We start from the raw sequence: 27,509 nt of genomic DNA on the forward strand, positions 1-27,509 counted from the left end.
CCTGGAGTCACGTCACTAGCTACCTTCTACTGAGATGACTCCATCTCCCTTGAATTGGGATTTCCCTATTGGCTTTGGGGCAAAGGTCAGCAGGCTTTACAAACTTTGGTAAGGCAGTAGAAGAAGTGAGTTTTCTACCTACCGTCACCCGTCTTATTTTCATGTTGGGCGAGGAGAATGAGTTTAAGTGGTGTTACAAAGCATATTTATTTATGCAGACGCTCTTTTTATCCTTTTCTCGACAGGATGTTGGCACCACACTTGAAATTGGGGGAAATGCCACATGTTCCCATTTCTCAACTTCCTCACTGCCAACTTTGAGTTGAGACTATCCTCAAGATTTTGAATATCTTCGGCATGGACTTCCTACCACTGTGCAGGGTAGAAATGAAGACAATAGAAGTCTCAAACTGAGACAGACCACACCTTGCAATCCTCACTTTCTTTATTGGTATTTCTATAGGCAGGCATAAGAAAGGGGTGGCTTCTTCCTCTCCAGTGCAGTCTGGCCATCCCACCCCCTTCACGAATTCCTGGGATTCCCACCCAGCCATGATGCCTGGCTGTTTCAATAAGGGCTCCACCATTGACCAGCTATTGGAACCTAGGTCAAGTTGTTTGATTTGTATTGCCTCTTTTTCTACACCAGTAAAATGGAGATAAAAGCAGAATCTAATGCCAAAGGTTGTTGCCAGGATTTAATGAGATTAAGAATGTTAGGGGCTCAGGACAGTGCTTGCAACTAGTCAACAGGCAATAAATGCTAGCTTCATGCTGCTGGTGTGACCACTCTGGTTGTTGTTAGTATAAATGAGACAGTTGTCTGTGAGCCTATGTTGAAGGATTAGAAGGATGGGAAGGGAAACAGAGTAAAGCCTATATGAGACTGGAGTCTGTCGTTCCCTTCTGTACTGTGTGGTCTGGGAAGACCCTTCTCTCTAGTGCCATCTCCTATAGTTTTGTCCTATGATTCCTGCAGCTACTTGTTTCAAGTTAGTTGCTTATAACGACACAAAAGTCCCATATTAAAGCACGAAGTCAAGTGTGAAATATCTTCACTTAAGCCAAACTCAAAGTGGAGTTGTGCTCAGCCAAGAAGTTTTTAGGTAGAATATTTACTTGCCTTCCCCCTCCAGCCCCCGCTGTCCCCCATCTTCTAAAGGTCACCTGCCTCCATTGCATCATAGTCTCTGCCTTCTAAAGTTCACAGTGTCAGGCTGAGTCTTTTGCATTTCCCCCTCATTTTCTGTTATTTACCCTCTCTTCCATCTTTAGGAATCTGCCTGATTACAGTAGACCCACATAGACATCCAAAGCAATCTCATCTCCAAGTCAACTGATTAGCAAACTTTCTTATACCTTCAGCCTTCATCCTGCCTTACCACTTACATTAATCCTCTAGCTCTCTGGTAGCAAAATAACACAAAGCACATAGCTTGTGAAGATGTAGCCCAATGAAGGCATCTACGGAATCCTGTTCTCTGAAATCTACAGCTTCCTAACTTCTGGTAGTTGGTCAGCAATTCAGCATTTCTGCATTGCTACTGAACTTCTCTGATTTCTGTCGAGAGATTCCCCTCCATAGTCACATAATATTATCCTGTGACGCTCTGTGTCTTTACAAGGCTCTCCTCCTATAAGGACAGTCCTAGTAGATTAGGAGCTCACCAAGCTTAAGCACGACCTCATCATATCTACAATATATATCCTATATATCTACAATAACATCATTTCCAAATAAGGCCACATTCTAAATAACTGGAAGTTGGGAACTCAAGTTATTTCTGGAGCTAGTAGAGAATACACAATGCAATCCATAGTGTTGTGTAAGTTTATATCGTTGTAGGAGCTGGGGGGGTCAGGACATGGACATCTTTACTGTAGCATCATTGTGTATACCTCCTTTCCTTTAAGCTACCCTCAATCCTGATTGGGTAAGATAATAACAGCATAAAGAGAGAAAGGGTAGTAGATAGATTTCTATTTGGCTTTATCCCTAAGGTCCCCACATCACATATGAAGCATAACACATCTAGACATAGTGTTTAGCGGAGTTTTAGTCCATAGCAATGGGGAAGGGAGTTTGAGAGACAGTAGAAAAAGGAAGAAATTGAATCCCTGACAACATATGGTCAAATTTCATCTCAAGTAAGCTTTCATTTAAGGTGTCTGAATCCGTTCTTGGAAGTGTCTTTTCCCCTCCTGTTGAATGTGCTCACTCCATATTGAATTGCTTTTCTCTTCTCCACCCCCACTTCCCACCAGCTCCCTTCAGCTGGCATCGGACTCTGATTCTGCTGGTATTGAAGTGTGGCTGGGTCTCACTTTCCCAGCAAAATCCTTTGTTCCCCCCTCCCCCCACCCCGTATCGATCCACTAATTATCTACCTAATCCCCCCTCTGCATCCTTTCCCTTACAAAAGAAACAACAAGAGAAATTAAAGGCACAGACTGAAAGAGCAAAACACCTTCAACCTTCATAGCATCCCTGGGAGAAAGTATAACTGTGGACTAACAAGGAAGATGATCTGGGATCCATTTCTTTTCCCCGTGGAAATACGTACTTGGATTCCATTTCACTAAAATATTGCAATTTTTTTTTTATCTTGAGGGCACCAATTGTTACAAAATGGACCTTATCATCAACCATTCTTGTCCTGCATGCAAGTCACCTGGAATAGATAAGGAAGATGGGTTCCTGTTATTACAGATGTGCTCTTGGCTTTTTATGTCTCCATTTTGCCTGGCTGACCTTAATGAGTTGGCCCTCTGGGTCTCAGTTTTCTTATCTATAAAATTAATATTTTTTAAATGTTGGATTTGCACATTGATGGTTAGAATTTAAGAAGTGGGCCATGTATCTCAAATACTTGCTACATTTTCTGTTACCCAGCATCAGTGTGTCACACAGCATCACTGTCAGTCAGTGGTCCCTATTTTGGTTACTACATAGCTTCCTTTATTGGATCTGCCACAGGAAGCAAGGCATCCTTACTGTCCTTTATGTCTGGTCTTGGAACCAGCTCAGACTCAGCAGAGAGGCATGTTCCTCTGAGAGTTTGTTTTGGACATGATTGTACTACGTTTTTGTTCAGCAAGTCAGAGCCAACGGACTTGGCTGGTGAAAAATTTAAATCAGATCGGTGAGAGTCAGCAATCTTCCTCTCCCCCACTGTTCGGCTCTGCACCTCTGCCACCAGGTCAGGGAAATCGGCAGTCCTGGGGAGCAACTACAAAGCTGTTTCCAGAGCCAATTTCCTGCTGAACTGTGTGTTACACTCTTAGCAACATTCCAAAAATTATACTCACTTCAAAGGCAGCTTTGATCTGGCCCCCTCCCTCCCTTCTCCCCAGCCTTTGCAGAGGAGCGTGTCTCCAGGACTAGAGTTCACCTTGAAAGGCTGAGATGCCTCTGAGCAGAGCTCTGCTCTTCCTGAGAGGGAGGGAGGCACCGAACTGGAGGAGAAAAAAAGGAAAGAGAAAGGAACGTCTGTGGGGGGCCTCACTTATTCTCAGTAGCCCACTGCCCTTCACTTGGCAGCTCCACGCCTTCTCGCCTTCTCGGGGTGAGCAAACCCACCAGTCTGGGTTCACCATCCACTGAGCAGCAACAGTAGCTGCAGATTCCAGCATTTTCTATCTTTCCTAGTTGGGTGTTGTCTTTTAATCCGGGAACGGTAGTGGGTTTCTTGAATAAGGCTATATTTGGAGCTCTATAACTCTCACACTGGATGAGATGGGAAGAGGAGGACAGGGACCTCCTGGTGTATAAGGCTGAGAGAGCCAAGTGTACCTGATGATATTCTAGAGGGAGAGGGAGAAGCATGCATGACTACTTCTCTTTCCTCTGCCCCCAGCTCCCCTTCTTTCCCTTCTACACTACAGTTTGGAACCTGAGGTGAAGCAAAATCCCTGGCCACCAGACAAGTTACCTAAGAAGTAAAAACATTTGTAAATCCCAAAGAATTACAGCCCAAAGGAAAACTCTGAGATGAAAAAAGAAAAGAAAGAGGTGATTGCATCAATGACAGAAGACTACTCCACTCTCTGGGAGTTGTAGACCAATAAGAACAACTTTATTTATGAATTGAAATTGTTAGGTTGTCTCTAGGCAAGGGACTTTACATAATAAGTTATGAAGTCCTTTCCTCAGACACAGGAGGAGCTAGGGAAAAGAACATGAGCTGATACCTCAGTGAGAAACAAAAGGTGTGGCCATGGAAATCATACCTCACCTGTCTGAATTTTAGGATCCCTTCCCAGAAAATGGGGGCTTTTCCAGTACGGGTAACCACCAAGAACCCACCGAAAGCATTGAAATGACTCCGCTCTGACCCTACCAGTTCAGAGACCATTTGAAGTGATCAGCAGCCAAGGAAGCCATTGCTTCTGAGCACCTAATTCTAATCTGTCTCCCTGTGCCTAGCCCTTGGTCTTGCGTTTAATGCACCATAACTGGATATGTGTAAGCACTGACTAAACCGAGTTCACTTTAAGAATCAATAGTATTTTAGATTAGGCATAGTGATACATACCTATGTGTGACCCCAGCACACAGGAGGCTTAGATGGGGGGGATCTTGAGTTTGAGACCAATCTAGGCTACATGAAAAGGGCCTACATGTCAACACGCTCAGGACAAACTCTCTAAGGAAACGCTTATAAAGTGAAAAATAGTTTTACAACCACCCCACTGTTATTCTATTAGCATCATTGCTGTTACTAGTTTTATAACTATTATTTCTGATATAGACCCACAATGACAAGCTACATTTACTGACCCACAACATGTAATATAGTTATTTAGCACAAACTTAGTGCTCAGAGAAGGTTAAACACTGGTGGAATGACACATTGCCTGCCTCTCAACACTTTAGTTTCTATATGCATTTTTGGCATCACATCTAGGAGATAAAGATGGGTTTATTTATATTTCTCTGTTTTACGAAAGCCTCACAGTTATGTTAAGGGAATAAAAGCAATTACTACTGGTTCTTAGAAAGAGACCCTGAGATGTGTGCTGAGCAATCAACGGAGCACTTTATGAATGTGGCTGGCTCCCCAGGACCCTCTGCATCATGCTGACCATCCTGGTAATTAATAACCACCCTGACACTTGAAGTCCATCAGGAATGAGATGCTGCCCTAGACTGAGAGGACAGCAGGACATGTTACCACCTGCACACCTCCCTGTAAGCTCTGCTCGCTGCATTAGCAAGTGGCAGCTATTATATTAGACAGAGCCACAGCTGAGCCCGCGGTTTGATTTTTGTCACCATAAAGTCAGGAGTAGAACTGATGGCAGAGTAATTAGGAATGAATTCTCAGATCTTGACTTATCAAGCACACTGCCAGGGAAAGGTGGCAGAAGCCATGTGGCGGTGTTTTGGAAGCTCAGGCGGTGACCTTGCAGGCTGACCTTACTCTTAATCTATCAAAGAGACCAATAAGCATTGAGCTGACAACCAAAGCAGTTTGGGGAATTTTTTTTTTCTTGGTAGCCTTTAGGCACTCGGAAGAGAAAGGAGCAAAAACATGAAGGCAATATGGGGAGCAAAGTTACCACAGGAACAAAATGTTCTTCTGAGCAGCTTGAAATGAGCATAATTTTGGAGAATTTCTGCAGTGGCGGGTTAATTCATAATTGGGTTTGCTGAGCAATCAACAATGTGTTGCTTGTATTTTCATATGCCGGGAACATATGACTCGGCGTGTGCAGGCGTGTGGATTATAATGCTCCAGTACTTTGATACCTCACTAATGTGCAATCTCTATTTCTTGCTTTTGTCTGGGGGCCTCTCATATTACATTTAGATTGTATCCTTTATCATCCTAAATTGACATTTATGCTTTTACTTCTATTGTTTCCCCAGCTTCTCCCTGGTATGGATCAACAATTTGTTTTAATCTGTGTCACTTCTGTTATCTCCCTCGACACAGAGGCACCGTCATTCTGCAGCGCCATCCGCCTACAGAGGTTGTGTTATGGAGAGTGTGGTGGGGTCCCTTACCCTCTCCCACTGTCTAAAGTGCTAGTGAATGTTAATTGCTTTTCCAGTTAGTTTATAAGAATGCAGAAACCGCTGAATGCAGCTTGACTGGTTTTGATGAAAGTAATGGAACACTAGTGCCTATGAATAAATAAATCTGATTTACATAGAGGACTATCGTGGTGCTGGATGGGAAGCTGCTGAATGCAAGCAAATTATAGTTTAAGGACACATTATTCCTTAGCTTTTATTCCAAATAAGGGAGAGAAGCTCAGGTTTCTTTAGTTTCTCAGAGGGAAAGGAAAGGTGATCGGGGAGGGGACGGCTTTCTTCAAAACCTAAAACTTAAGGGACGTGCTTAGTTTGGAAAGAAGCTATATGAGACATTTAAATTCTAAGGTAGAAAACAAAGAAAAGATTGAAAGGGAAGAGAAACGGATGGGGGGAAAGAGCATCTAAAACCATGCCCATCAGAGTGTGTGATAGGTCTGACACCCACCTGCCTGCTGAGTTGATTTTGTTTCCTAAATTCCTGCAAGATCATGGTGTTGTAGTTAATATTATTTGGGAATTTCTACTCCACTTTAGATCATTTATTTCCAAGCCCTTATATTTTATAATAAGCCCTAAAGCATTTGATCTGGGCAGGTATCAACCCCTCTATACTATTTTCTCTACTTTTATGTCAATCACCCTGAGATATCACTTGACATGTTCTACCTGGGCCTCTCTTACTCCAACAGCCGGCCCTCACAGCCCAGTATTCACGATTCACCTACTCCATGGTGACTTTTTATTCTTCCTTTTCTCTTCCCTCTTGAGACCCCGAGCCTGGAAACTTTCTCTGCCCCATCTCTTCTGCTCAGTCCAGGCTGTAAACATCTTTATTAACCAATAAGGGATAACTTGGGGGAGGCAATGTTTATACAAGAGCTGGTATATATAATGATCTCATTGTCCCTGAGGATCTCCTGGTAAGAGGAGCAACCAGATCTTAGGGTACAGAATTTAATATTTGAATACAAGTAGCATCCGCCCTGCATCATGGTGACTGGTAATGAAATGAATAGACAATCTTCTCTTTCAGATGAGGCAAGGTAGCTAAATGGAAGCTTTATGCAGGCCAAGTCCACTGATTGTAGTTTCCTGAGAGCAAAGAAGGGAACAGGGAAGGTCTTTTCTCCTTGAAAAGTGGGTGGTAAGGGAAGGTCACCCTAAACCAGAAGCAAAGGTACCGTGATCTAGAAGTGGCCCTGTTGGTGAGATTGAAACATCAAAATGCAAACATTCAGAAAGGATAAGTTCTGGGACTAACATCTTTACAGGCCCTGGTGGGACAGCAGTGACAGCCCAGAGTCGCAGCCTTGAATGTACATGTATGTGTTCATACCCAGCCTTTGGCAAATCCTCCCCTCAAAGGAGATAAATAATTGAGGCAGGTCCTGCCACTTGAATACAAAACCTAAGCAGATAAATTTTCCAGCTGGAAGAGTTGTTTTGTTTTGTTGCTTTTTTTTTATCTAGTGACACAACCTAACATTATGAAGGAATGAAAGATTTCCCCCAGGAAGCCTAGGGTATGAGATAAAAGTTAAGTAAAAATTATCATCAGCAAAAACAAACAGGCAAATAAACACTTGACATATTTTGTCCGTTTCAAGGTCTTTCGTTGGTAAATGTATTTGAAATCAAATTATTACCCACTATCATTCCTGCCTATCTTCCACATTCTTCCCAATCATTCCTCAGGCCCTGATGATATATCGATAAGGTATAGATTAAATATGAAATTGCCACAGATCTCAAGCCCTTACAGACTTATGGACTGAAGCTTGGTTTTTATATCAAATCAACAATCTAGAAAATGTATGAGTTCACCTTAATATTAAAAATTACTGGCAGTGTCTTCATCTTATCCAATTGGTGTTGTCCTGATAAGCCACAGTAAGCAGAGAAAGAAATTGTGTGATAAATTATGGAACAGACATTGAAAAATATATTTATTACATTTGGATGTGCAAGGATTTCACTTGCTGTGTACAGAACAAAGAGTTTATTTTTTAATGCCTACTTTAGATCCAAGTAGTTTAGAGTCTCAAAAGACAAGCTAATATTCAGTTGGCTCCAGGCACATGAGCGTGTAGGCAGGTAAATTGGGGGTTACAATGAAACTCTTTTAAAAAAATGATCAGCAATAGATCAAATTTTATTATAATCTACATGTCTTTTTCCTCTCCAGAAATATGTAAGGAGCTTAGATTCTTAGTCTATAAAGTATGTTCTCTGTACCAACACACTAGCTACCTGAAGAAGACTCAGAAATTAGACATATCTTAATGAGACGCTCAGGTTGATGGTGTGTCAAATCACACTGACAGACAGGAAGCCTGACAGGAGAAGGGAAGATCTTCCTGTGTCCAACAGAGCTTGCTAAATGGGAGATATGAAAATAATGATAACAATAATTAGGATGTGATGATGAGCAAAATAATGGCTAATATAATTGATCACCTCTATTACGCATTTATATCTGGGCATCTCTGTAAGAAAAACACATTTATTCTTACTTTTAAAGTAAAGAAATAAAATCTGGGAAGTTTAAAGAACTTTGCTTATATATCAAAGCATGTAGGAAGCATAGCCCAAGATGAACACTCACATCTGTTTTTTAATCTCTTCTCCATGTCAGTAAAATGCCTTGCGTCCTGTAGAAAGGATCTTCCATATTACAGGCCAGTCCTGCAATAATGAGAAGGCAGTAAGTCTGAAGAAAGGGCCATCCCCATGGGCAGTGAAAGGATGGCCAAGAAGAAAATAGTCTTTTGGATTCTTTTGTCACGTGCCACACTTTGAGATCTCCAACTTGAAACCTGTACTCATCCTTCAGTCCTCCTTTTCCCCCATGACCCATGCCCTCTGACCTCTGGTTTCTAATGCAAAGTCTCCTTAATACCTCTTGACTGTGTCCCTGGCTCTTCAACCCCATCCTGTTGTCCCAATCTCTAACCAGTCTGTTGCTACATCTAGAAAACATCCTCCATTTTGGTCTCTCCATCCTCCAGCCTCGTCTCCATACAGTTTCCTAATGAAGACACTCTCTCTTCCCAAGCCCATCTAGCTGTGTTCATATCTTCCTGACTCTGGCTTGACACCAAGACATGAGGCCAAAATAAAATATGCATCCTGCCCTCAAGAGAGAGTGACAAGCGTATGGACATTGCCCGCTCTGACCCATTTTCACTTCCTCAGTGTCTGCTCTCTCCTACCAGCCATGTCGGGTCAGCCATGCCTTGCTCACTTCTCAGGACAGTCTTGTGTCCTACCTAGTCTTGTACCCTTTTCCATCCTTTGACCACCAGTCCAGCTGAGCCACCCTCTCAGCTTTTCCTGAAAATGACTCATCATTTTCCATTTTTCCTTACCTATCCCCCTTCCTAGAGCTGGCCTTAAGTCCCTGCCTTATGTCTGGGAGAAATAAAATAAAATAAAATAAAAAAGAAAGAAAGAAATGACAATAAAGTATGGAGCTGCTAGCAGATCCAAAACCTTTTGCACCTGTTGTTGGCTATTTGATATTTCCAATGCACTGCTCCCAGCGCACATTATCTGTATCTTCTCAGAGCCAGGTTGGGTGACTTCAGACTAGACTTATGTCTCTAGAGGTATGTTGAGAGATTCTGATCATATTTGGACTGTGTGGTGACTGACTACCACTCTGAGCTCATTTCTGTCTTGCAGCATCCCAGTGAAATAAGTATTCTAATTTCCGTTTTACTGATGAGGAAGTAAAGCCACGGATATGTAGAATACCCTGGCCACACTGCTCCTTGCCAGGGTAGAGTTAACTTAGAGTTAACTGAGTCAGAAACCCAATATTTTTCATCCTCCTGAGCCTCCTCCTTAACAACTCTTTCTCTCTTTATCTCTCTCCCTCTTTACTATCAAACTTTCTAAAGGTGTCTGCGTATTTACACAAAGAGACACAGTGTAACTGTAAATCAGAGATGCCAGAAAAGAAAATAAACCTGCAAGCGGCATTTAATGCACTCTGGTTGTGTTCCTGATGTGAGCACACCCTTGCCTTTATGTGTGGTCAGTTGTGACGATTCACAAAGAGTGTCAAGTCCCAGGTCTCCTCACTTTTGTTATCTTATATCCTCCACGTACCATATGGTGGAACGGATGCTTCATCATAGCTGAGAAATTTGGCTGCGTTATCTCCTCACATCAAAACAGTAGTTGCACATTTGTCTTCATACATACTCCTTACAGGTGTGTAGAACCAGGTGCTGTCCCTGGCTCCTGGGCTTAGTTAACTGAACATAGCTAACAGGTGAGGCACTCTTGCTGCTTCCTGTGTCAGCGTTGTGGGGACCAGCTCTGATCCATTTCTGTCCATGGGCGCTTGCCAGGAACCACACAGACAAGTTGATAGGATGCCCATTGATGGGCCAAACGTTGTTTTTCTCGACAGGAGCATGCAGAGTCGGCAAGTTTGTCCAACTGGCTGGCTCTGACCTGTCAGCCAAGTTTTCTTTCTCCTGGTAATAGCTTAAAGATGGTCGAATATGTAGAGTTTGTGACATAGGTTATCACTTCTTTCAACTTGAGGTGACAAAAGAATGAGGAAAGTAATCAGTAGACCCACCGGGACATCACAGGCACATGCAATTCATTCCCCAGAGCTGTTCATCACAGCGAAGTCGGGACTGTTTGCAACAGCAGCACCAGAAGATATTGGGACTGTGTCTTGTCTAAGGTTGCTGCTAGATGCAAAACCTTGGGCTTTAATAAGATCTCACCCCAAGTCTAATCCACATTGAATTTTAAAATGTCTCCAAACCCCTTTAGGTAGAGAAGAGTAAATTGCCTAGATACTATTTCGTAAACCACCAGAACAACTGAAGTCTGACAGACTGAACACTGACTGCTACTGTGGTGCAGAGTGTCTCTCAGAGCAAGGATAAGAGCACCACTTAACTCTGTACAAGGATGCTGAACCTTTTTCCTTTCGCCTCCTGATTTGGAATTTCTTTATATAATTATCTACAACAATCCAGCCCCAAGTGTCGACCCAACGGAAATAAAACCGCATGTCCAAGTGTAAACTTACGCCTGAACACTAAAGAAGCTTTGACTCTCAATAGCCCCAGACTGGAAGCAAACCGTATGCCTATCCATACACAAATGGTTGTCTCATACCAGTCAGGCATGGATAGGGATGACTTACTAAGATCTCCACAAGGAGAACCCACCTCCAAAAAAACTGAAGAACAAAGAACAAAGCAGTTCTTGTTCATCACTCCTTTATGCTAATTTAAAATGTGTGACTAGGGAGCTAGAGAGATGGCACAGCAGTTAAAAGCACTGGCTGATCTTTCTGAGGACCTGAGTTCAATTCCAGGTACCCACATGGCAGCTCACAACTGCTTGTAACTCCAGTCCCAGAGGATCTGATACCCTCAAACAGACCTTCATGCAGTCAAAACACCAATGTATGTAACATAAAAATAAATTAATTAAAAAAAATGAATTATCTGACTAACTTGTGAATCTATATTGTAAGTGTGGCCTCTGTGGGGCATAGTGGAGAGTGGATAGTACCTGGAAGATTGTACACAAGAACCTTCTGGAAGAAAAAAAATACATCTGATGTCTTGAAACAGCTGGTAATAATGTGGGTGGTCATGGTTACTCAAGCTTTCCAAATTACACACACCTTTATAAACTGAACTGAGTTTTTTAAAAGGAAGGAATGATGGAGCTATGGCTGTAATGACACTGTGTAGGCCTTTGGTGGTGATGGAAATGTCCTTTCTATTCCCAGGTATCAATGTTAGTATCTCAAATGTGATTTTTGGATAGATATCATACACAAGGTATTATCTTTGGAAGGACCTAGACAAAGGATATTTGGCAGTTTTATCCATTGTTTCTTACAATTATATGTGAAACTGCAATTATCTCATAAACTAACTGGGGCTATAGCTCTGGTGGTAGAGTGCTCATCTTATTCATGAAAGAATTTGGGCTTGATTCTCCAGCATCCTCCTAAACTGCAGTGGTAGCACATAGGCAATGTAGTTATCCTCATATGCTCTAGAGACAGGAGCTAGAAGCCCAGGAGCTTGGTTTGGCCTGGTCCATCTGAGCTAGCTAAGACCCAGTCTCAAAGCCGCAAGAACAATAATTAGCTCATAAATATTAATTATGATGAAACAGTACAGAATTGCTATTAATACCCTGTGTCAATTTTATGTTCTTGAGTGTGTGTGTGTGTGTGTGTGTGTGTGTGTGACATGCATGCATTGTAGGAGAGAAACAGAGAGGATTTTTACATGTTTTTCAATTTGCTTGGATTTTTAAAACATTTCTCCACAGATGTAGTCTCACAATTAAGTATTCACCCCTCCAATGGGGGTGAGTCCCTCAAGTCTAAGACCAAAAATTTCTCTATCACTTCCTCCTTTCCTGTGGCTTATAATTCCATACTTGGAGTACTTTCTTGGATGCTGCATTAGTCCCCAGCCTTGGTGGAGTGAAGAGCACCTTCAAGCAGCTCTGCTGCTGAGTGGGGGAGATATCACCACATGTGGTTTTGCAAGTTTCCCAGGGAATGCAGTGATACTAATGCAGTCTCCTGGATGCAAAGACACCAACTGGGTCTATGCCACTCCCTTGGTGGCCTTAAGTGCATAAATCAATCCTTATTTTTATACCGATCCATATGGCTTTAAAATGCTTCCTTGTGTGTGCTGCTCATGGGGAGAACAGGACTCACATCAGTTGCATTCATAGAATGCAAGAGATAGCGGGACCTGCCTGAGGGTGGCTTGTTTGTTTGTTTGTTTGTTTGTTTAAATCCCTAGGAAGTCTGCCCTGGTTTGGTCAGAGACAAAGGCAAATGAATCTGCTAGCCACAGTGAAGTTAGTATCAGACAAGACAGAAACTGAGTGCCTGCCTTGGCATGTCGAAGGCTGTAGGATACAGTCCTGATAGGCCACTATTGGCCTGTCTCCTGGGCTCCTGTCCACACTACTCTGAAACGCATCTAGCCCGCTGAATTCTGCCTCAGCCAAACACCTGCTACAGCAAAACTGTCATTCTGAATTATAAATGCCAATGGTTGTAAAGGTGTAGCTTAGAATGGCCAAACGCTTATTGTATGGGGCTGAAAGGATATCACTAACATTATCCCAATGTACCCAGTGATGTCAGCAGGTAGCTTTTTCCACTTAGCAGAAAAAATTCAATCGTATGTTCTCCTGCCCTGAGGATAGACGTCAAGGGGAGACTTTCTGGGCAAGTCTGAGGAGATAACCCTGTCATTCTTTGTCTTTCTCTGTAGCATTTCTTTATCCTCTCTAGGACTCTGAAAACACTCTGATCTCTTCTTCACTACAACATCAAAACCAATTGTAGTTCCTCCTAACCCTGACTTTTGATAGAACACTGGATAGCAATTAAATTAATTGGATAACATGAAGTTCGAGCAAATTCGAAAGTATCTGTTTCCACTCCTCTCCCAGAGGCCATCCCTAATGTGATCTTGGATACCATGCCAGATCTGGGGAAAGAGATGCTTAGGGAGATAGCTAGCACTCTCCTGTTCTCTACATCACATCCAATGGGAAGAGCAGCACACTGAATCACAGGGTGACTTCTGAAGATGGGGCAATCTGCCTGTATCACTTCCTGGCACACGAGACACCAAAATATTTGTTGGAAGAGTATGTGACGAAGGGCAAGATAGTTCTTAGAGTTTCTCAAGTATTTGAAAATGCCTCTTAGGAGGTGTTAGAGCCTGCCTTGACTGCCAATGAAATTACTGGAGTGTTGAAATTTTCGAATCCATGCAAAAAAAAAATCATAGGAGTTTTCAAAATGTTATCATGTTGAGAAGCTACTTCCAGAACACCATGCCTACTCCTCATTCTTCCGACTTTGTGAGTTCTATTGAAATTGTCTGCCTTTCCTACTAGACTAAAAATTCCTCAAAGATAGGGAAATTGTACCTAAATTTTAACAATGAGCTCAGGCCCAGGCACAAAATAGATGTTCAAATGAATGTCTACAGAATCTATCTAGGGTTACTTCTACTAGTCTTCAGAAAAGATTGCCCCTAGAGTGGTGTGTCAAGGATGCCACAGTCTGGGCTGGAAGGAGTTTTAAAGGATGTTCTCCAGTGATCTCATTTCAGATCCCCTTGGATCCTGGCATGGGAGAATGGGTTCTACTCAAGGTCAGCCATAGGCCACAAGCAAGAAAATAGTGACAGCATTGGTAAGGGGAGATTTACGAAACCTCCTTTCATGGCTCAGGGCTCCATTTTCATGCAAGATAAGAGTGTTGTCCCTCAGCTAGGAGCACAAGTGAGCAGTTCAGCTCTGTCTCTCTGCCTTCTGTCCTCTTCATGCACCAATTCTCAAGACGATGCTGTTATCTCACCAGAAAATACAGCCCAAAGCATTACAGATGTCTGGTACAAGCAGAACACATATTAATGGTTATTGCTTAAAGAAGAGGCATGCTCAGATCTCTTTACTGTGCTCTAGGGAAATAGCAATTTTTACTTTCTTCCAGAGAAGACCAGAGACGTGCAAAAGATCAATTGGATTTGGCTCATCTCAGCTAGAGGGGGCTTTTCAAAGGTAACTCAAATGGCAGGGCTGGCTTGAGCCACACACATCCCCCACCACACACACACAGATTTCTTCAGAGTTAACTTTTATGGGAGAGGTGCTTATGGGTACTTAGATGCAAACGTTCCCATTTGTTGCAGGAACAAGTAAATGAGAGACAGGGTGTAAAGAATGAAGGAGCATCGAAGGAAAGGGACTTTGGGAAGCTCAGTGGAGACCCTGGGATCACTCCAGAAATGAGGACTTTCACTCTTTGCCCACAGTTAGCTTGTCATTTTATTTAAACTAAGTGGGGCTTTTTTTTTCCTTATTTTTCTTCTTTTCATGTGTATGTATGGGAGGATGTGTGTTAACACATGTGTGGGCTCACATGTATGCATGGATTTACTGTGTGTGCAGCCCAGTTTTAATGTACAGCATCTCTTTGCTGCCTTATTATTTGAGGCATGGTCTCCTGATCAACCCCAAAGCTCAGAAGTTCAGTTAGTCTCTCGAAGCCAGGCTTGCTCCGTGTCCACCTTTCAGGTCTGGGCGTAGGGTGAGTTGGTACACACACCCATCATCTACCTAAGTTCTGGGGCTCTGAACCCTTGTTAGTGGGACAAGCATTTCAACCTTGTGGCCCCATCTGAGATTTGCCTTTTCCCTTTAAATGCTCAGCCAGTGACTAGAAGGGAAGAGATTGTTGCTTAAGAAGATATTTGAAAAAGAGAACATGACTTTCTTCAGGTGCTATGAATCAGATCAAACTAGAAATTCATAGATAACATTTTAAATGACTGAAAATGAGGTACTAGTTTTGTTCTGGGAAGAAACAGTCGATTTTAAACACTGGCAAATGTGTGCATGCTAAGCCATCAAATACTGCTGATAAGGGTCAGTTATCAACTTTAGCAGGCAGACATGTTTGCCTTCCTTTAATTCTTCAAAAGGCAATAGATGCCAAACTAGTCTAGTGCCATTCTAACCACAGCTTTACAGTGTATGCTGTGGGATTTAAACAGCCCCTTTGTCCCCTTGAAAATCATCGCCATTTGTAATTATCCGAGAGCCTCCACTGCGGAGCCTGTCAACAGCAAGAGGAACCTTTAAATTGCTTGCCTTTGATGAAAATGAAATTGTTATCCATGGAACATCTCTAGGAAAATAAATCAAGACCTGACTCCTGCTATGCAAACAGATATATACAGTATCTCCCTAAATCGGCTCTTTTCCATCTGAAACAGAGCTACTGTACTTTATTATGATGTCAGAGTTTGAACTTGGACAAGAATGCACTTCTAATAATTAAGATGATATCAGGCTCTGGGAAGCCTAATCCCTGAGGGAGGGTGAAAGGTTCCTCTTGGAAAGGCCTCAGAATGCTTACAAATTGAGCCACATAATGGCCAGAGAAGTGCCAGGGGTATCTGTGAAATACCTTATTGTCAAAGTGTGTAGATGAGACCAGAAGGGAAAGTCCCTGATCCCATAAGCCCGTTTAAAAAAAAAAACAATAATACTAATAACAGGACGAAACTCTTGGAGCAGGCAGGTGGTGCCTCAGATGTTCCTGGGGCAGAGAATGAGCTTCCTGCCTTTAAAAGTAATTGATTCTTTAGAGAAACGTGTCAAGAGCACTGGTTTTCAAAATGATTCCACTCACAAGTGTTGGGAAATCATATAGGCAACTAATTGCTTCAGAAGTTACCAGGTTATTTAACTTTGGTTTGGATGGAGGCTTCGATGGAGCTCCTAATCCCCCCTGTCACTTTCTTTGTCGCCGTCTCCGATTAATGGATGTCTTGGAACTGATTTGCTCTTGCTTTTGCGGAGATGAAATCTGCACATGACTTCCGCCCCCCTACCCCCCACCCCACCCCCTAACTTTTATGTGCAGGGCATCAGCTCCTCCTGGTGTTCTTAGCCCAAACTCTGAGTGTTCTAAAGATAGCAGTGTGACATTTTTGATTTCAATGGAGCCCAAATAGTCGGCAAGATATAAAACACCTGAGAAGAAAAAAAGGTATGTTTGCCGATTTTAGCACCAACATATTGAGCTGCAGAGGTGAGCAGCTATAAGGCCAGGCCTGCTACAGGTGGGGGGTGGGGGGACGAGAGTGCCTTCTCCTTTAGAACTGGGGGAGGTGGGGTTAACTGATCGAATGCAGAGCACCGTGCCTCTCCCTGCAATTCTATTTTGAAATGTCTCAATCCTCTGCAGATTGTTTGCAAGTGGATGGTGTGTGAGACTGCCATCGTATCCCAAGGAAGGAAGTCTGGTTGTTTTCTTGTGTTGCTGAGTCCTCCCACTGGTTGTTGCTCTAATGAGCAAGAGTGGGTGTGTCTGAACTGGAGAAAGCATATGTTCACTTCAGGTATCAGTCTGGTGGAATGAGCCAGAAATCATAGTCTGGGAACAACACTTTATCAAACTTACCAATTATGTCTGTTTATTTCATCATCCATTTGTTCAAACAAATATGCCTGTACGCAGCATATAAACACGGGCACATGTGTGAGATCCAGCAGATGCCCAGTTTATAAAAGTCTCCAGGTTCCTCTGTCTCCAGAAACTCCTTCAAGGGTCCACCAGGTCAAGGGTGGGAAAATAGTTTTCTGTAAAGGCCCAGATAGCAAGGAGTTTCTTGTACTTTGTGAGCCACCTGTGGTCTCAATATATCACATATCCTATTTTATAGCCTTTCAGAACTGTATGAAATATTCTTACCCCAGGAGCTGAATATAGTCCCCATACCATACTTTGCCATCCCCAAAGTCGAACCATGGTGGCCAATGCATCACCCAGAAAAGACTTCTAGAAATATCTGTTTGTCAGCCTTGGCTGCAGAACCAGCTAGTGTCCACTCTGCATAGGTTAAATGGTGTCCACCTTCTACTGTTCTATTCCCCTGGAGAATCATGCCCATGTGTAGAAGCCAGTAAGAATGCACACAGCAAGTGTTCTAGGTAAGCCTTTGTCAATTCTGATATCCTGGACTAGAGTACCAAATGGAGAAATAAATTTTTAAAATCCCTTCTTAAGTTCTTCAAATCTAGTTTAGGATGCTTTCTCTCAGTGCTTTGTTAGGCTTCAATCTTCGGCCCTGTTTGGTCCTCGTTCTGTGCAGTGTTAAACAAATTAAATCCTCCTTTTAACAAGAACTTCAGAGATGGTAAAAGGGGGAGGGATATATGATGCCACAGGAAATGAGGCCCCCACGTAGCCCCAAGACTGTCAGTCTGACCTCAAAGAAAGAGCACAGAACCCATCAAAGGGAGACGCAGAGCTACACTCTTGCTCTTAATCAGTTGCCAGTCATCAATTAAATGTGAATTATGCTCATTTTGCCCTCTCTAAAAACTGCAGCCAGATTCAGCTTCCAATTTCAAATTAACATATCTATGTGGTGTGGTTAAACAGAAATATCAAACACTTGCAGGCAGAGAGTTTTGATGATATGGAAAATTCACTGGTTTGAGCCATGTCAGCTATAAAGGGAATGTGATACAAAACATAGGCATGACCTACGAACGACAGGGCCACCTGGCCAGACCAGGAGTCCAGTTACTTAACCTCTTGAACCCTCAGGGCCCACCATCTGCACAATGGGGATCTCCCATCTCCTATGGGATCTTTGGGCTGAATAACGTGATTATCCATGGAAATTTCTTCACAGAATCTGTCAGGTAGTGAGAGCTTGGGAGAAGTTAACTATTTATTACAAGTGTTTGTACTATTAATGGATAGATGTAGAAATAAATATGGTATTTGGGAAGTGCCAAAGGGCACTTTGGGAAGGTATGGGGTTGTTAGAAGCATTTGGAATTACACTTTGTCGGAAATTACAGTGGGCCTGGAATTCGGATGCCAGTTCTACAAGTCAGGTGAAGCTGGAACTATTGACTTCCCCAGGAAACATAGTTTACCCCCTCTGAAGCAGCCCTTTCTCTGTGTTACATCAGTGGCTGAGAAGAGCCAATTTTGAGAAGAATGGAGCCTGCTCACACGATGTTGCATCAGGTCCTACTACCTAGCTCCATGTTTTGAATTCCCAAAACCCTACAACCCTGTATTGCTTTGTTCCCAAACTACGGATGCTCTATGGACTAGAACAACTCAATCTTAACCCGGAGCCACCCCACCCACCCAATCCCTGGAAGGAGAAAGACTTCCATTTTTTCTCTCCTAAAATTTTCTTTGAAACTCTTTGACTTCCAATCATACCTCATTTCACGACCAAAGTGTCACCTACTGGGAGCGCAGAGTTGCCACATTCGTTGTCACCTTTAAAAGCAAGGACCTGGAAAGGGTTGTTCCCCCTGGAAAACAAGCGCTGCTGACAAGTCCAGCCACTGATGTAACACAGAGAAAGGGCTGCTTCAGAGGAAGAAATTGGGACGAGGGAGTTTGGCTGGAGCAATGAGACACGCAGAGAGCCTCTGGGTATTAACCAGACTGGCAGTGTGATTCCTGGGAGGAAAGGCAACGCTAGCACCTGCCTGTCTGCCTCTGCTTACTGCATTGCTCCAGCCTTCCAGTTCTCCTGCAAGGCGTTCTTGGTGCAGGACGCAGTCTCTACTGAGTGGGAAACTGAGGCTTTTCAGGGCCTGGTATTTGTGCACTCCGGCATCACGGACAGCCAGAATCTACACCTGCAACAGAAGAGGCCTAGTGTAATTCCTAGACGGCAGGCCGGTGTGCGGGGGAAGCACCACCACCCTTGAATTGCCCAGGTAGGCAGAACGGTGGCTTTTATTGGCTGTGAGATCTGAAGCAAATAAAAGGGGTGTGTAGCGGGGGAGGAGAACAATGGATGGTATTTTAGTCATTTTGTTCTTAAGAGTGTTTGTGGGAAAGGTCAGAACACCCTAAACGCCAAGGGACAAGGACTTAGCTGGAGGAAGTGTTCCCTAGAAAGGGAAGAAGGAAAAAATCACAGACAAGCTGCAAGGGCTCCCAACCCGACAGCAGCCCTTTCAGCAGAATAGCCTGCCTGCCATAGCCTTGCTAGAATTGTCATAGTTTTTCCTGGTCCCTTTTCTGGGACAGACTCTCAGGAGCCAAGGCCCCTGTGGTGAGGCAGGCAGTGTTATTTTTCTGTCTATCCCTCTCCTTTCTGTGAATCCCCAGCCCCATCATTTATGAGGCCCCCTGGGCTCTGATGGACCGGACTGATGTGGGTCACAGGTGCAGGAGCAGAGCAGACAGCTATGCTAATTATGCCACACCTGTTTCCGCAGGTTAAGCTGTTGCTATTGGAAACCATGAGCCAACAGGCAGTTATCGGCCATCAGTTTTGTGACAGACCCTGGACTGGGGTACAATCCTCCATGAAAAATGGCATAGATGGTATGAGCGATGGGTGGGGAAATGGCGCCCATATTCAGTTCTAGGAGACTGTATAGGAGAAAAGTGCTTCCCTCACCCCGGTGGTAGATGGCAGTCAAGAAAATATGCCTCCTGTAGGTTCTGAGACTTCAAAACTAAAATCATTTGCTAATTGCTGGCATTCAAAGCACAGAGCCTAGAAGCATCCAGGTAATTGGATGCCGACGTGAACTTCTAACATTTCCTCAGAATTCCTAAATCCATGGCAGGTAGTGCTGAGCTATAGCATATTCAACAGGACAGGGGCCCTCCCGCCATCATCTCTCACCCCATCCCTTTCCTGTTATGTTGCTAAACTCGAAGCACCCTTGGGTTTCTTTCTATCATCTTCCAACATCATTTTGTACTCTGCTCCTTTTCCCAGAATCCACCACTTCTTCTATTGGAAATTTCCTAAGACATAACAAAAGTTTCTCTTCCTGGGCAACAGTTTCTGCCCCTTGAAAAAGCTTCCTCACACACAGTTAGGAAGTGAGACAGACTCGGAAGCTTCCTTATTTGTTTCCCATCTACTAGTAACCTTATCGTGATGAATAATGTAGTAATGTGTCAGCAAGGGTAGGAATGGCTGGCGCTGAGTGTCTGCAGAGCGGCCAACGGGACAGTGTAGCATCGCCGTTTCCCCTTTGTGTAAGGTACAGGACTTTAACAGCTTGCAGTGGAAGCACAAGCTCTGGCAAACAATATTCAAATGAATTCAAATATAAAAATGATTAGCAATATGCCAGGAAGACTTCTATGCAGATGCTGAGTCTCATTTTCTTTTCCTCTGTGTCCTTTTTATATTTTTTTTAAGAGGTGATAATTTGATGGTCAAACTTTTGAGTTCTAGAATGTTTGGAATCCCTCGTTTTCCAGAAAGTGGCTTTAAACTTGTCTGTTTGACACAACCCTCCTTTCAGAGAGCAAAATGTTCCTATAGACTCAAATAATTCTGTCCTAGTCTTAAGACTTGTTTGAATATGGTTTTAATTAGTATACAAGAAGGGGCTTGGTGGTATAGTACTTGCCTTGCCTACACACAGCCCTGGGTTCAGTTCTCAGTGCTTTCAAAAAATAAAGATTCAGTTAGATTACCATACAGTGAAATCAGCTTTGCTACATACAGTTCAGCACTTTCATTCCAGAGGAGCCCCAAGTACCTTCTGACACAAAATCTTCCTCCTTGCTTCTCTGTAATAATCATGTTCTCCCACCACAGAGCCCTGGGCCCTCACAGGTTCTGGTCTGTTATTACAATGTGTCTTTTTGAAACTGTCATAGAACAGGAACCATATAGTGTGTAATCTTTTAAAACTGACTCCTCTCACCTGGCACGGTGCTGCTGAGGCAGGTGTGTATATCAATAGTTCACTCTTTTGTAATAGTTAATTTTAATTTTTATAATTTTAAATTGACACATATTCATTATTATTATTATTATTATTATTATTATTATTATTATATGTGACACACACCATGTTTCAACATATGTTTTAGATAGACTTAACCCACTATATTATATACTCACTATTTTCTGATATAAACATTTAAAAATCAACCCCCTTGGCAGTTTTAAATTCTGTACTGTATTATTACTAATTCTACTAGGTCCTTTTGGTTACTGCATAGTATTCCACTATATGGAGTTTATGCCACCTTGCTTGCCTGCTTGCTTGTTGTAAGATATCTGATTGTCTCGGTTTGTAGCGATTTTGAACAGAACTGCTCTAAGTTTTCACATGAAGGCTTCTAGGTTTCCGTTTCCCCAGTGCAAGCACCCAGGCCCCAGCTTAGGAGTCGGTATGGGGGGAAGCTGTTTTTGGAGCTCCTAGACTGTTTTCATATCCTTACCATGTCTCACCATGGTATTTTAAGGAGCTCTTTTGTATCTGCCTAAAGTAAAATATGTTTCTGGTGATGACACCCTGGCATTTCTGGCTAATTCTGTGCGGTCATTTAGCTTTCCACCCTCTCTAGCCATCCATTCCTAAAAAGAAGCTTGAGGTGCCTGCCTGCTTTTCTCTGTTCTACTTTGATTCTTCTTGGTGTCATTCCACACATGCTTTAATTATAAAAACACTCAAATGGTGTGCGCGCATTGTGGAGTCAGTTCGATGATGCTCAGAGATGCGCACGATGCACACAAAGAGAAGGCAGACAGTAGGAGGCTACCAGGAAAGACCTCTCTATCCCTGGCTTCCATCTTGCTGTAGAATGGCAGATGCCTTATCCTTTTCATATGCACTCAGGTACCTCAAAGGTCATGTGGCTCCTACAAGTCTCTGGCAGAAGCCCCACCCAGACATTCCAAATCCATGGCAGGGATTGCTCGAAAGTCTGAACCTTGTAGTGAGAACGACATTGTACACGTATTCCATGCCCATAATTGAGGACTCCAGTTCACCCTACTCTATTATCTAGAATTAAACATAAAAGACGTTGATAAATACCACATTCAGCTGAAAATACAAATGAATCAAAATGTTATAGTTTCTCTCCACAGGTAATAATTAACATTCTTGTGTTCTGTGGAGCATCCTTTAAATGGTATGCTGGCACAAAAAAAAAAAAAGTGTGACTTACGTATGTAGAGCTGAAAAGTGACTTACTTTGGAAGATAAGATCAGGTTGGGAGAGGCTGGGAGTAGTTTTATTCTCTCTCTCTCTCTCTCTCTCTCTCTCTCTCTCTCTCTCTCTCAGCACTGTGCATTTTCATAAGTGAGCTGAACACTGAATAAAGACATGTGGAAAGTGAGGCATCTGTGCACTTACTGTCCACAAGGACAGTTAGGGAAAAGTTAGGGTGGGGTGTGACTTACCCACATCATCAGCATCAGGGATGTCATTTTCCCTGCCTCCTTACACACCGGCACTGTGGACCCTGAAATGCCCTTACTTCCGGGGTAGGTGCCTAGCAACAGATAGTCGAGTTGGACACGTGGATAAATGGGGATGAGCATGAGGGATGGATGAGAAGCTAGAGGTTTGAAAACCCACAAGTGAAAGCTTCAGCCACAGGTTGCTGCTGATCCTGTGCGAGGAATTTATTCAGTAAGAAGGCAATGGGAATCGTGGAGAGAGAGAGAGAGAGCTATCCTTTCTTTGGATCCCCGTCACTGGATGCAAAAGAGTTTATCAAGGGATTACTTTTATATCTTGCTAGGCTCTTTAGAGAGAGAAGCCCACGGGATAAAAATCTCAGTATACTATGTTTAAGTTGGGAAGGCTTAGAAAGAGTTAACAGGCTAAATGGGAACAACAACGATGATTCCATAGACCCTGTGCCAACGGGAGCTAGTGTTATACATGAAACAGGGCAGCCACAAAATCCCTTCCACATGCAGTCATGGCAAGGGCACCTTTGGGGATCCTGTGTTACAACCTGAGCAGGCTTTTGGAGATATAGCACTCCGCTCAGGCTGCTTTTGCTATGAAAACCCTTAGCCACGCTCTTTTTCTTCTTAGCCAGTTCTGTTGCTTTGCAAATCACTGGCTACACAGATGAATCCAGATCTACCCTGATTCAGTGCATCTGACGCCAGCCTTCAGCAAAGATGTTTTAATGCAGTGGATTTGAGCGGGAGAAATAACACTTTGTGCTGGCAGAGGGGCCACAGGAGATCCTGTTAGTCAGTTTGGCAGTGAAATGTGTCATTCCCACTTGGGTGTACGGGAAGCCTCTGCCCTCCTTCCCCCCTCCCCCGTGGGGATTTCTGCTCATAAGGCCCTTGTTGTCATGTTTGGGTTACTGCAAGAAAGGAAAAAATTGCTACAGTTTGCGTGAGATATTTGTGTATTGGCAGAGATACCCACATAGATTTGTTTGTTGAACTTTGAGAGAGTGCAAGCTTTTGAGGTTTGGGGCAAATGACACCACGATGCAGCCTCTTGGAAATATTATCTTTTCTGTTAGAATTTAGATGACTTTTTGATTCTTTTGCTCTCACTGACCTTGTCAGTGCACAGCACCTAACTAATTGATCCAGCAACCATCTATTATGCCGACGGGAGAGCCCAGGTCTGTGGATTCCAGATAGAGTAGGATAGTTGCTTTGTGTTCATGTTATTTACATTCTGGTGCAGAAAGATACTTTTCATGGATGCTAATGTACATCAGAGACATAAGAAACAAAGTTCGGGGGACAAGAGGGCTTCAGAGAGTGTCTTCCAACATGACATCTGAGCTCAGACGTGCAGAGTAAGGAAGGACTACTCAATTATCTGGATCCCCAAGGCTAAGGCTTCTGCGAGTGCCAGGGGCCTGAGGCAGAGGCCATGAGGATCTAGGGTCTTGATTTGCTTCAGTGTTTTCTCCCAGAACAGTGTTGAAACTAAGAGAAGGAGACCAACCTGGGCTAGTATTCGGTGCAACTTCAGTACACTCTTGGGTTTCCAATGACTCTCTTCTGTGTGTTTCCTCTGACTGCACATTTTTCTCCAAATGGTGGAATGATTCTTTTTATCCTTCAGGCCTCAATCAAAGATCATGTGATCAGGGAACCCCTTCTCAGCTCACACTGTTAAAGTGTCCGATAGGCAGTGTTAGAAACGGCAATTATTTTTCTCCACCAAATCTGATTACTTCATGTGAAGGATGACCCCTCTCCCCATTATGGAGTTAAGAATGATCCCATTTGAGGTGATAAATACTAGGCTGTTGCAGTAATGCAAGAAGCCCTGAGAAACAAATTGCTAATTCATGACTTAGACCATCTAAATGTGATGAACAGCTCAGCCCATCGGTGAGCCACTCAGCGGTGGATTCCAATGATAGAGCAACCTGTGAGGCTCTGAAATGAGCTAAAGAAGGTTACACGCCTGGGTTTTACCATGGGCTTGGCTTGTGACACCAAAGGGGGACTGAAGCTGAACTGGGGCCAGCAACACTGAAGGAAACCTACACCTTCCTCTTACTCATTTTCTTAGCAACATGGCCACTCCTGAGAGGAGTGAGGCAGCTGTAAGATCACCTTCTTTCTGATGACTTAATGTCATGTGTGCTGAAATGTGAGACAAACACACAAACAAATACATTGATCATTTTAATATTCTTTTAGACCTCGAGCCACTCACTGTAATTCATTTGTCAAACATGAACGAATGTGTTCTTAGTAGTGAGTGTTATTTGGGCTAGAGATATGGGGCAAACTTTTTTTTAAGCCATCAAAATAGTGATCTTTGAATCACAGGTTCTGTGTCACCACCAATCTTTATTCACTGTGTGAAGAAAGAAAGATCATTTAGGCAGAAGGAAATAAATGTGGGCGTTCCCTAGGAGCGTTCTGCTGTTAAGGCGCTTTCTAAGCATGGTGGGTGATGGGTGAGGAGACAGAGGCACACCGAATATAAGCACCCGAGGCCTCAGGACCTCCAGGCAAAGCCAGGGTGGTCGGTGGGATTGGTTGCCATTAAGATCTTCTGAAGTTCCTTTTTAAAAAAAAAGTTTAAATAAATATAAAAGCACACACCAAATTTATAATTTTACACAGCTTAGCAAATTCTATAGAGTTAGAAGAGGCATCTGAAATAGAAAGCTTCATATTTTAAAGTTTTAGTATGGCATATATTGTATTTATTTATCCACCAACAAAATAAAAAAAAATTCCATGTCAGAAGTTGAGACAATAATTAGCTTTCTATGCTCTTTCATAAGTCATGTCATTACCTGGATCAGCCCTGCCTTGTACACGTACACTTAGCTTTTCTTGCTCTCTTTTCTTCATACTATACTGCACCAAGTGTATTCATTTGTATTCACATGTATTATTGGTGAGATTACACATATGACAGAGAACATACAGTTTATTTCTTTCTGAAATTACATGACCCTGTACAATATTATGCTTCTAAGCCCAACCATTTTCTTGCAAACTTTTAACTTAGTTTTTCTTTAGAGATAAGTAGTAGTCATATATACATATGTATATGTATATATGTATATGATGTATATGACATATATGTATATGTGTATCATATATACATGCATATATATATGAGTGTGTATATAGCCAACTTTTGCCAAATTTTCATACTTGCATATATATTTGCCAAATTTTCACTATATGCTGGATATTAGTCCGTTGTCCAAAGGGTAGCTGGTAAAGATGTTCTTCCCTTCTGTTGTGGGCTTGTGTGTTTGTTGGTCATTTTCTCAATGAATGGGAATTTTTTAACATGGTTCCATCTGTTGATCCTTAGCATTGGTTTCTGGGCTGCTGGTGATCTACTTCAAAATGATTGCATACCCCAACGTCTTAAGGGTATCCCGTGTATTCTCTTCTAAAAGTCTCTGTGTTCCGGGGTTCAAATTAAGTTCTTTGATCTTAAATACACAAGGAACCCAGCAACAGCCTCATGAAGTGGAGCTACACCCCTCACTGTCCAGAGGATGCAGCTAGAGTCTCTGGTCCTAAGGACTTTAGCTCATGTTTCTACAACAAAACTATGGATTTTGTAAGACGTAGGCCTCCCATTTGGTCCAGTTTTCTTCTCAGGGTGTGACTATGCTGGGCACTGGGGTTGAGGTAGGCTTTCTTACCTTTTGCTGCTTAGCAGCTGGGTGCTTCTGCTCATGGTCCACAAGGAGAAAGGCAGTGACACTGGAGGTGCTCTGAGCCACTTTAATTGGAAGATGAAAACATCTCCAAGCCAGCTTTGAAAGAAACTGATAAGCAATCATGGGTAAAATTCAAAAGGCTCTCTGGCAGTGCTTAAGCCAGGGATCCTGGGCAATGAATGACTATTCAGGAAGCACTCAGTGTGGGGTAAACACTTGCCCCCTTCTCAGTGTGTGTGTGTGTGTGTGTGTGTGTGTGTGTGTTATTGGAAAATAAGCTGGGGACAATTTGGATATTTCCAAACCTATGTAACAGAATGTTTTCCAAGGACCAAACTATTTTTTAAGGTGTGTTTGAAGGTAGAAAAAATGCTTTGAAAATGTCTCCAAAACTGCTCCTATATGTCCCCATTACATCAGCTGTCCCTTGACAAGAAAAGAGATGCAGTCCATGGTCTGACATTCAGCTGACTTCTGTTTATATAGTATGGAGAAACTTTTGTTCTCTTGCCCTATATGGCATGTACCAGGAGAGATTTGGGGAAAAGGTCACCCAGATAGTAAATAATTCTGCTGAGCTTTGAAGTGGAAATGTTCCAGGATCCTTTATCCCCATCCTTGCCATTTAACTGGGCTACTTCCCGTCATTCCTGTGCTTCAGGAATGGTACAGATCAGAGCCTGTCCCCACCAGTGTTTATCAGAGGCCCCAGTAGGAATCACAATAGTATTTTATCTTTATTTTGTTTGTTTGTCTATATTCAGGGGTTAAGTGTGATGAGTGAGGAAAGAAGAAGAGGAGGGACAGAGGAAGGGAGGGAGAAAGGGTGTGAAGGGAAGGAGTGAGGGGAGAGGAAGGAGTGAAGTCCATCCAAAGAAAAGCATAACCCAACATCTAAACATATTAATGGAAAATAATTCCATACTGTAAAGGTGTACACACACACACACACACACACACCTTAAAAA

The 27,509-nt window shown here is 42.9% G+C and overlaps 1 protein-coding gene and 1 long non-coding RNA gene across 12 annotated transcripts in view; one reads left to right on the forward strand and one right to left on the reverse strand.

Moving 5' to 3' along the window:
- The window catches only part of Tenm2 (teneurin transmembrane protein 2), a 1,223,220-nt gene that overhangs the window by 895,861 nt on the left and 299,850 nt on the right, over window positions 1-27,509 (forward strand). The gene's annotated exons all lie outside the window — the stretch shown is intronic.
- Window positions 20,871-22,887, reverse strand: LOC147001565 (uncharacterized). The gene is made up of 3 exons (XR_015044791.1): window positions 22,805-22,887; window positions 22,595-22,715; window positions 20,871-22,402 (listed from the first exon to the last, which is right to left on the reverse strand). It is a non-coding gene; the product is annotated as an uncharacterized LOC147001565 (long non-coding RNA).

This window comes from Mus caroli, unplaced genomic scaffold (genome assembly GCF_978045245.1).
Source record: "Mus caroli unplaced genomic scaffold, Mus_caroli_1 scaffold_13, whole genome shotgun sequence".
Taxonomy (NCBI): Eukaryota; Metazoa; Chordata; class Mammalia; order Rodentia; family Muridae; genus Mus; species Mus caroli.